Here is an 11,651-nt window from a genome sequence, read left to right on the forward strand (position 1 = left end):
GGGTTTATATAGCACTTGGTCCAATGCTATTGGTCCAAACTTATGCTAATTAGGACTTGAAGGAAGTACCACTGCTATTGGTCCAAACTTATGCTAATTAGGACTTGAAAAAAGTACCAATGCTATTGGTCCAAAGTTATGCTGATTGGGTCGGACACATACTAATGCCATTGGTCAGTCTCTTTTTAATATTCATAGTAGATTCATTCATAGAATCAGCCCCAAATTCCCACGCTGACAATGAATGAATGGCCTGGGAAGCGATCAATGGCAAAGCCGCAAAGTGCTTGCCTCTCATTCCCAAAGCCTTGGGTTGGATCCCTGTTCCAAAAAGAAAAATGAAAAACAAATTACAGATAAATCAACATCAGCAAAAAGGAAATAAACAAACTATCAATACATAAATCTTATTCAAAAACATACCTGCTCTAAATTCTGCAGATCTCTGTCAAGTGTCGCCTTACCCTTTACCTCTTCAAAGCAATTTTTCCCAAAACTTGAGAGTCATGGACCATGTCTTAGTTATCTCTCTTTCGCACCTATGCCAGAGGCGATGTGGATGTGTGGGATGTAATCCTGCTGAGGATCAAGGTCTGATTTGGGGTCAGCTTGGGAAGCATTGCTGGTGATATCAAATAATAGCTATTTATTAAAATTCAAATTCATGCATGAAAAAAATGATATAGAACAAAAATATGGTATGATTAAAGGTCAACAAGAAGCAAATAGGGCTGAGGTTGTGACTCAGTGATAGAACCTTTGTCTCCCACGTGTGAGGCACTGGGTTTGACTCTCAGTACCTTCTATGAACAAATGAATAAAATAAAGGTCCAGAGATACCCACCAGAGCTCAGGCCCTTCCCAGATGCACTGGAGCTGCAGTGGGATGGTCAGGCCCAGCCCAGAATGCTTCTACTCACCTGCAGACACCAACCAGAGCTCATGTACAGTCCAGATCTGCCCCCGCTGACCTGGGCAGGAGGCCAGACACAGGGTAGGCCAGTGTCCATCCCTCAACTGGGAGACCTGCACCGAGCTCAAGTCTGGCCCAGGACCACGTCCCCACACTGGAAGACACCTGTTGGAACTCAGGCTCTGCCCAGATCAGCCTCACAAACCTGTATGGAGCCCAGGAAAGGGTAGGTCCAGGTCCATCCCAACACTGGCTGACCCCCCCCAGAGCTGAGCCTTGGGCCGTGACTGCCTCTGCCCACCAGCAGACCACTGCAGGAGCTCAGATCCAGTCCAGAGTCACCATGAGGACCTGTGAGGACAAAACCAGTGTCCAGGGTTGCCCTGTCCTTCCAGTCATCAAGAGGCTTGCATTGGAATTCAGGCTCTGCCCAGGACCTACTCTGCCCACTGACAGACAGCTGCAGAACTTCAGCCCCAACCAAGATCAGCCTCACTGACAGGCACGGGAGCATAGTCCAAGGTAGACCTGGTACCAGCTGAAATAAGCAGGCCCCAAGAAGAGCTCAGGCCAGACACGGGACCACCTCCGATCAACAAGTTGAGCTCAAATTCGGCCAAGATTGGCCCGGCTGACCTGCTTGAAGGCAGAGGCAAAGATAGGCCCAATGTCATCTCGCCATATGCAAAACCCCACCAGACCTCCAGCTCTACCCAGATCCAACTCCATGATATGGCAGGAGATGAAGTCCTAGCCCAGGGTAGCCCAAGGCAATACAGTAACCATGAGACTAGCAGTCTCTACCCAAAGGCCTACCATACCAAAAGTCATTTTGGCAGCCACCCAGATCAGCCTTGCTGACAGGTGCAGGAACTTGGCCCAAGGTAGGCCTGGATCCAACTGCCACAAGCAGGCTCTGAGCAGAGATCAGGCCAGAAACAAGACAGTCTCTGCCCAAAGGCCCACCTGTGCCAGAGCTCATCTGTGCCCCAATCCACCTTGCTGATCCACTGAGAAGTCCTGACAGGGTAGATCCTGTTCCCTCCTGCCTGCCAAGGTCTCAGCTTGGCACCAGAATCACGAGCCACCACACACCTTTGTAGGTTCAAACAGCGATTCTTTATTCCCGATCTCACACTGCCTCCACACCGGTACAGGGGCAATCCCCATCTCCCGCACAATTCAAGTCCTAAATACTTTCTCTCCAGGAGAACTCAGCGGGAACTCAGGCAGCAGGCACGCCCTACCCTCAGCAGGAATAATCTTCAACCTCCAACTTCCCTAAAACTCCTATTGTCACGCCCTAAACCCAAGGACAGGGATACTTCCTGCAAAATACACCCTAATCTTGAATCCACCCTGGTGATTGAGCAGGGTCACCTTTCTCAAACACACAAGCAAAGTCGCAGCAAATTTCCAAGGCAAGTCCATTTAACATGGGGTACGCTGGCAAGGATTTCGATGCGTCATTCCTACTTGGTAATGGCCCTCAGCACCTGCCAACAGCTGACACCCTGCTGTATCTTAGCATTCAACCAGTTAACCCTTGCAGATGTGCACAGGAGCCCTGGCACAGGGTAACACTGGGAACATATGGCCATCACCAGACCTCCACCTCTGCTCAGGCTTGGTCCAGGACCGACTCTGCCCACAGGCAAGACACTCTCCAGAGCTCATTCCCAGCCCAGGTCTAGCTGGAGCATCTGCACCAGAGCCAGGGAAAGGTTAGGAATGTTCCATTCCTCTACTTTCTGAGCCCTGCTGGAGCTCAGGCTTGGCCCAGGACCACCACTACCCTCATGCGGTCCCCTGCTGCTCATCCTTTCTGACCTGCACAAGAGCCCAGGCAAGGGGAGGCTGAGCTCCATCCTGACAGCTGCAGACCCCCACCAAGCTCCAGCTCTGGCCAGATCCAACTCGACAACATGGTAGGAGACAGAGGTAGAGCCTAGGGTAGCCCAAGTCCATCAAGTCACCTTCAGACTGGTACCTGAGCTCAGGCTCCTCCCAGAAATGACTGTCCACTGTCAGACAGTCACCAAAGTTCAGCCCCAGTCCAGATGTCCCTCTGACAGGCAAGCAAGCCTGCCCCAAGTTAGGCCTTAAACCAACTGCCACAAGCAGGCCCCAAGCAGCCCTAAGGCCAGACACAGGACCGTCTCTGCCCACAGGCAGAGCTCAAACATGGCCAAGATTGGCCTTGCTGACCTGTGCAGGATCCTGTGCAAGGGAGGCCCAGTTCCATCCCGCCACTTGCAGAATCCCACCAGAGCTCCAGCTCTAACCAGATCCAACTCAGTGTCCTGGCAGGACACAAAGCCAGAGCCCAGGGTAGCCCAAGTCGATCCAGTCATCATGAGACTGGCACCAAAGCTCAGGCTCTGCTCATGAATGACTCTACCCACTGACAATCAATCACCCAAGTTCAACCCCACCCAGATCAGCAGTGCTGACAGATGTGGGAGCCTAGTCCAAGGTAGGCCTGGGATCAACTGCCACAAGTAGGCCCGTGGTAGAGCTCAGGCCACAAGCTCAACAGCCTCACCCCAAAGGCAGACACTTTCTGGACTCTGGTTCTTCTCCGATCAGCCTAGTCCACCTACTTGGGAGCCTACACATGGATAGACATAGTGCCATCCCACCAGTGTCTGATCCCCGCTGGAGCTTAGACTCGGCCCAATACCACCTCTATCTATGGTCAGATGCACACCAGACTCAGGCCCGGGCCAGGACTGCCTCTGCTCACTTGCTGACTCCTGCTGGAGCTTGGGCTCAGCGCACACTATCCTAGTACACCTGTGGGAGTCCAGTAGTAGGCCTGAGTTCATTTCTCCACTGCTAGATAGCAGGTGGAGCTTAGGCTTGGCTCAGGATTGCCTCTCCAACCTGCACGGGAACCTTGGCAAGTGTAGGACTGGTTCCATCCCACCACCTGCACACCTCACCTGGACCTCAAGCTCTGCCCAGGAGCCAGGCCCCAGGGAAAGCCCTGGTTCTACCTGCCACCACCTGACATCTGTGGTTCTTAGGCTCAGCCCAGGACTTCCTCCACTCATTGCCACACATCTTTGGGAGCTCAGGATCACCCCAGATCTGTGAGGACGACCTGCAGTGGAAGCCTGGGCACAGAATGGCCACAGGTCCATTCCCCCACCAGCCAACCACTGCAGGAGCTTATGCCTAGATCTGATCTGCCTGGCCAAACGAAAAGACAAATGTAGGCTGTTTATAAAATATCACATACCATACACTTGAGATGGCATTTCATGTCAATATAGTAATCCAAAGAATATATAAAGTACATTTGTGTGTGTGCATATCACATAAAAAGAATAAAGAGAATGAGAAAACCTAATGTTGACAGTGTTGGAAAATGGAATTGTCATGCTCTGATAATTGCAATGAAAAATTGTCATAACCCTTCTGCAGAGAAGTTTAAAATATATATCAAAATTTGAAGTGCACACTTTCCTTTAACCCAAGAATTCCAACTCAAATAACTTATGTATAGTTATTATGGCAAATTTTTAAATTTTACCATGAAATTTATCATTGTAATCAAGGTCCCCATTGGCTAGGGATCAGACCTCAGGTCCCTGGGGAAAGTCATTGGGCACCATTGCATTGTTCACACCCATGCCTTTCCTGGGGGTTGCTTACAATCATAAATAGCCCTCCTTCCAGAGATGTCTCTCTCAGCTCTTGGGCCATAGTTTCACTAGATTGGTAACATTTTTTCCCATTAAACTCTAGGACATTCTTATATATTTTGGAAATTCAGACTCAAGTGTTTCCTCACATCTACAGGTTGTCTCCTGCGCTGATTTTTGTCCCCTTCTGTAGTATGGGCAGATGTTGTTCATTATCTATTCTTGCTTTTGTTGTCTGTGCTATAGATGTTGTATCAAGAAAGATAGAAAGAAAGAAAGAAAGAGAGAGAGAGAGAGAGAGAGAGAGAGAGAGAGAGAGAGAGAGAGAGAGAAAGGATGGAAGGAAGGAAGGAAGGAAGGAAGGAAGGAAGTAAAAAAGAAAAAAGAAAGAAATCATTGCCAAGACTAATGAGAATGACTGGACAATGAAGGGTTTTTTTCTCCTGTTTTTTTTCTAGGAAATTTGTAGCCATAGGTCTCACACAGGTCCGCCTTGCCGACCTGCACAGGAGATGGTGCCCAGGGTAACACAGGGTCCATTCCTCCACCAACTGACCCCTGCTGGATCTAAGGTTCTGCCTAGATCTACATTGCCAACATGCCCAAGAGCCAGGGGACAGGGTAGCCCGGGTCCATAAAACCTCTGTGAGACCTCCACCAGAGCTCAGGTTTGGTCTGGACAACCTGCACCCACCAGCCAACCATGCTGGAGCTCAGGAACGCCTTCGCCCACTGGAACTCTCTCCAGAACTCAGGCATGGCCCAGGATCTCCTCTGGCCACAGACAGACACCAGCTGGGGCTCAGTACTGGCCCACATCAGCTTCTATGACCTGAATGGGAGCAGGAGCACAGGGTAAGCCCTGGTCTTTCACACTACCTGCAGACCCCAGCAGGAGCTCAGTCTCTGCCCAGATTGACCATGCAGATTTGCAAGGGAGCCTCAGCACAGGTTAGGCCCAAGTTCATCCTGCAAACAGGATACACTGCCTGGAGCTTAGCATCCACCCAGGATCGCCTCTGCCAACAGGAAGACATGTTCTGGAGCTCATACACAGCCCAGGTCCTCCTCAACGACCTGTGCAGGAGCAAGAGTTCAGGGTAGGCCCAGGGTTATCCCACCACCTGCAGAACCCCGCAGGAGCTCTTGCTCCTCCAAGATCTGCCTTGCTGACATGCATGGGAGCCCATTGCACAGGATAGCCCTGGATTTATCCCGCCACCAGGAGATCCCCTATAGGAGCTCAGGACTGGCCCAAATCTTCTTTGCCAACCTGCATGGCTGCCAGGGCTCAGATAAAGTGCAAGTCAATCCCTCCACCAGGAAAGTCCCCAGGAGCTCAACAAGAAACAAATAGCCCAGATAGATAGATAGATAGATAGATAGATAGATAGATAGATGAATCTAGATTATGCATATTCCTGATTTTTTGCATTTCCTGTCAGTAGGACTTCATGGATTGACTCTATTCATTAATTCAAGAGATTTATAGAACCTAATCCTGAATTGGGTGGGCCAAATGTTGTCCATGTAAAAATAAATCATGATTGTGAAATATTGAAATTATCTTCTCTTACTTGTCAACAATATCAACCATATTCACCAGAATATCTTATCTGAAATACTTGATTTCACTCTGGAAACTTATAAGAAGAACCAGAATTTCCAAGCTGGCAAAGAGCTCTATACATGAGGCAAAACTGTTGACAGTTGCTTGAAAACAGTATTTTGGTGATGTTCATGTGGGTGTCTGCACAGCTAACTCACCAGAGGTTAATCATACACTGAGCTCCTATAATTCAAGAAAAAGTAACAAACAACCTATTAAAAATGGGAAAAGACAAATGTAGGTCATTTATAAAATATGACATACTATAAACTTGAGATGACATTTCATGTTAATATAGCTATCCAAAAAATATATAAAGTATGTGTATGTTCCTACCTAATAAAAGAATAAAGAGAATGAGAAAAATCTGATATTGACAGGGTTGGAAAATGGAATTTTCATGCTCTGATAATTGCAATGCAAAATTGTCAGAGAAGTTTTAGAACATATACCAAAATTTGAAGTGCATGCTTACCTTTTGGCCAAGAATTTCAATTTAAGTAACATATTTATTGTCATTGTGGTAATTCTTAAATTGATCATTGTAACCAAGGTCCAAACCAGCTGGGAATCAGACCTCGGGTTCCTAGGGAAAGTCACTGGACACCATTTCTCTGCTCACACCCATACCTTTCCCAGGGAGGTTGCTTAGGTTAATAAAGACAGGTCCCTTTGCAGAAATGTCTCTTCCAGTCCTTAGCCATGATTTCATTGGATTGGTAACTTTTTTGGCTATTAAACCCTAGGACATTCTTATATATTTTTGAAATCCACAATGTGAAAGCATTTCCTCCCTACTGCAGGTTGTTTTCTGCCCTGACTTTGTTTGTCCCCTTCTGCAGTATGGGAAGATGTTGTCCAATATCTATTCTTTTTTTTTAAAGAGAGAGTGAGAGAGTGAGAGAGGAGAGAGAGAGAGAGATAATTTTTAATATTTATTTTTTAGTTCTCGGCGGACACAACATCTTTGTTGGTATGTGGTGCTGAGGATCGAACCCGGGCCGCACCCATGCCAGACGAGCGTGCTACCGCTTGAGCCACATCCCCAGCCCAATATCTATTCTTGTTTTGTTGTCTGTGCTATAAATGTTGTAACAAAAAACAAAACAAAAAAGAAACAAAAAAGAAATCATTGCTGAGACTAATGAGAATGACTAGACAATGAAGGGTTGTTTTCTCCTGTTTTTTTTTTTCTAGGAAGTTTACAGCCATAGATCTCACATTTAAGCCTTCCACTCACTTTAAAGTGATTTGCATGTGGCATAAGATAAGCATCTTGTTTCATCTTTTGGCATGCAGGCATATTATTTCTCACTAATTTTTTTTATGGAATTGTTATGGTTTTATATCCATAAGATCACTATATGCAAATAGAGACATTTTTTACTTCTTTTCTGATTGGGGTGTATTTTCTTTCTTTTTCATTCCTAGCTACTCTGGTTAGGGCTTCTAGTACTCTGCTGAACAGAAGTGGTGAGCTTGGGCATTCTTGCCTTGTTCCTGATCATACATAAACAGCTCCCACCGCCACTGAGGATTATATTATGAGGTTTTCATATATGGCCTTTATGGGGTTGAGTTAACTTCTGGCTCTTTCTAGTTTATTGTGTATATTTGTTATGAAGGTGTTGAATTTGATAACCATGTGATCTTCATCCTTGTTTCAGTTGATTTGGTGTGTGACAGATGACTGTTATGAGGTGCTCAGGGAAATGAAAATCAGAACCTCAATTAGACATCACACCACATGCTACAGCTCTGTGTTTTCTTATCAAAAACCCACAAAAGACATCAAGTGCTAGTGGAGACTAGGGGGATTGGAACCCCTCTATTGGTGGGAGTGAAACATGGTGTGGCTGCTATGGAAACTAGTATGGCAGTTCCTCAAAAAAATTGAACTAGAACTCTCAGAAACTGGCCACACCATTTCTGTGTATTTATTTTAAAAAAACTGAAATTGAGTTTTGAAAAAGGTATTAGCACTTCCACCTTCATTCTAGCATTAGTCACAGGAGTTGGGATGTGGAAACAATTCTAGATGTCTATCAAAAGATGTATAGGTTTACAGATTATGGCTGATCACACATGAAGCTTCAAATAAAGAAATAATACCTTCAGTCCAGGACAACACAAGGGAGTCACAGATGACCAAAAGAAGTGGGCCAGTTCCACAACAAACACTGCGGGACTCCACACACATGATGTCTGTAAGATGGTCCAACTCATATACACAGAGAGTAGAAGGGGAGTTGCCAAAGGTGGGGCATAAGGACATGTTAATCACCAGAGATAAAATTTCAGGGATGCAGAGGATGCAAATCTAGAGAGCTGGGCTTGTAGATATCCAGGCCGCACTGTTGTGACCTGGAAGTTAGTGAAGGAGGCTGCTTCCCTCTTCAATATTCTTACCAAATTCTAACAATAAATAAATAAATTGAAGTACATTCACTTCCACAGAGGCCTTGGAATATTTTCTAAAAAGAACCCACTATCTCCTTCAGAAATTAAGTTCCTTCGTGTATCCATTGGTGTCTACATACTTTCCCCAAATTTAACAAAGATGTTTGGTTATAAAAGATTGTTTTTACAAAAGTCACACTATGCATAATTGTAACTGGGACACACATCAGGCTGGGCAAAGCTTTCAACAATGAGAAGATACCCAAGTCTGAGTATTCAGAGTTCAAGGGCTACAGGGAGGGCAAAGATTTGTTTGTGACCTTCCTGCCACACACACCATTGAGGCCATTATGTTCCCAGCCAGGGGAACCAAGGCATGGGACACATAGGAATCTAATTTGGCCTGATTGGCTCAAGTGTCCATATGCAGAGGTTTCTAGAATTTTCTTAATTATTTTCAGTCAGAACCAACATGGACCTGGGATTGGTTATGGCCAGATCCACCCCATCCATCAAGGCATAGGATGTGTCATCATTGTTGGTCACCCAGAATCCAGCAGATCCTCAAGCACAATGTCTCCCATGTGGAGCCACCATGAACAATGGCAGATGTGCATGCCTTTACCATTTTGCATGTTGTTTCCTCCCTGTTTGCTGCTTTTGTGAAAGCAGGGATTGAGTTCAATTCATCTCAAAATCTAAGAGCCTAGAAAATGACCAGCCTGTAAGTGTGGATAAATAGCATTTTTGTTGATTTCTTCCTGAGCAAGACTTCATCAAAGCTCATTCTGAAGAGAAAATATTGTAACATTGGGATGTGCTTTGCTGCAGTTATAGAACATCCAACAAACGGTGTTAGGATTTACAAGATATCTTTTTGTCCTTTATGAACAAGACTCCTGAAGCCCTGAGTTCCTAGGGATGGGGTGGCATCAGTGTGATATCACTGTAGATTCAGGGTCTTTCAGCATTCTGCTCTTGTCTTCATCTCTTGCCTGCATCCTCACGGTCACAACATAGATGCCAAGCTCTCACTCTTCAGTTCCTAGATGGGAGAGTGAGGCCTCCTTAACTCAGCTCAACATGCAGACTGGTCTCAGTAACTTCACCAGTGGAGACCAATCACCTTTCCCATCTGAAAGCACCCCTCATTCACCTGCCACCCTGTTACTATCTACCACAACTCCTGATTATGTCCTTCACCACATAAATCTATCCCAATGTGAAGTTAATCTTTTCAATGTGAAAGAGGTTACTAACCCAAAGGGATCCTCTGTGAAGGTGAGTCTTCAGCCTGTGACCTTTTCATGGAGAGGTGGGTGATCAGAGAGGCCATTGTGCCATATCTTCACAGGCAGAAGTGGAAGGCTGGTGGAAACCAGGCCATACCAGTCCACAAAGTGAAACTATCATCATGAACAAATTTGAACACAGATCTTTGATCCAATTTTAGAAATTCTGAAGTTTGACCATGTTTAGTCCACATACCTGTGCATGGTGGCAATCAGCTGGAGCAGAGTAGCAGATCTGTGTGCTCTCCAGTTTGCCACAGTCCCCACCTGCCTGCTGCCCTGTGTGCCATCTCATCCCTCTGCTCATTCATGTTCCTGGTCTGGCCCTGAAGGTGACTGGGCTTATGTTCCTATTTTGGTGTACAAAGAATGTTTTTCAAATTAATTTTCCTTTACTCTTTTGATCTGGGCATAGTAAGTAGATATAGTTTTCTGATGGGAGCTATGAGGTTAGAGAGGTAGAAACATCCCCAAGGTCAAACAGGTCACTCCCCATCTGCAGGGGTCCTAAGCATGTACTTAAGTTTCCTGAAATTGCAGGCTCCTTCCACCATGTGCAGAGAGACAAGAGTCAGAGCCCAGGTGGAAGACTATTTGGTTTTGCAAAAGGGGCCCAGTGGAAAGGAGCAAGGGACTCACAGGGAAAGATCATGGTCAAAGACAACCAGGAGCAACCAAGGTCAAAGCCAACTTTACCCAACTTCAACAATTCCAAGCAGCTTCTGCTCCAGCTCCTAACACAACTGATCCCTGTTTGTGGCAGTATGTGGGGCCCAGAAAAGTACAGAAACAAGACACATGAAAAGAGAGTGACAGAGACAGAGAGAAGTGCGCAAAGGAAGACAGGCTGAAAGGGACAGAAAAAGAGACTGAGGGTGGGAGGGAAGAGAACACCAAAGAGCAGGGGGAGAGAGATGGAGGTTGGCATGGGACAGAGTTAAAGAGCTTCAGAGAGCTAGGTGAAATTATGCTATTGGGACCGATACTCCAAGACAAGAAGCTGCTTCCATCTCCCAGGAACTCATGGACCTTTTTCCTGGGTTCCCAACCGCTGACTCACAGGACTGAGAGTTTTGTGCACATTGGATACCACAGGCCTATGTCTTCCAAGGGTCCCGTCTGCCCATCCCATCTTTGGCCTCATCTCCAAGGCTGTCAGGGATTCCCTTGCTGTATAGAACAGAAATCCCTTTCTCCTGCACTCTCCCATGGGTAGAGGGAATTCCATGGGCGGTGCTCCCCACAACCCGCGACCATTACACAGGCTCTGGGTCCTGCATTGTGGATTCAGAGCAGATGCTCTGCCTAGGAAATGCAAGGGAACATATGTGCATCTGTGGTCTCCATGGAGAATTGTGAGCAGGGCAACCTCCTGGGTACCTGGGCAGTAAAGCCTTTTTTCTCCTTTTGTAGCAGGGCCTGAAATCAGGGAAACTCAACCATTGAACCACATGCCTAGCCCTGTTTCATATTTTATTTAGAGACAGCTTCTCATTGAGTTTCTCAGCACCTTGCCTTTGCCTAGGGTGGATTTGTACTTGCTATCCTCCTGCCTCAGCCTCCTGAGCCACTGGAATTATAGGTGTGTGCAACAACAACCAGCTAAGATTTTGTCTTTGCCAAGTCACTTGTTGAATGCAAACACTATAAGTAAATCTGCAGGTGTCCTGAGGGAAAGAAGCTGCCCTCCTGGCCCCATGGAGCCTAATGGGCCAGAACACCCTTTTGGAGCCCTTGATGAAATCTCTGGGAACATTAGGCACAGGATTTGGTTGACTGAGGCTCAG

The sequence above is a fragment of the Ictidomys tridecemlineatus genome, unplaced genomic scaffold, assembly GCF_052094955.1.
Source record: "Ictidomys tridecemlineatus isolate mIctTri1 unplaced genomic scaffold, mIctTri1.hap1 Scaffold_973, whole genome shotgun sequence".
Lineage (NCBI taxonomy): Eukaryota > Metazoa > Chordata > Mammalia > Rodentia > Sciuridae > Ictidomys > Ictidomys tridecemlineatus.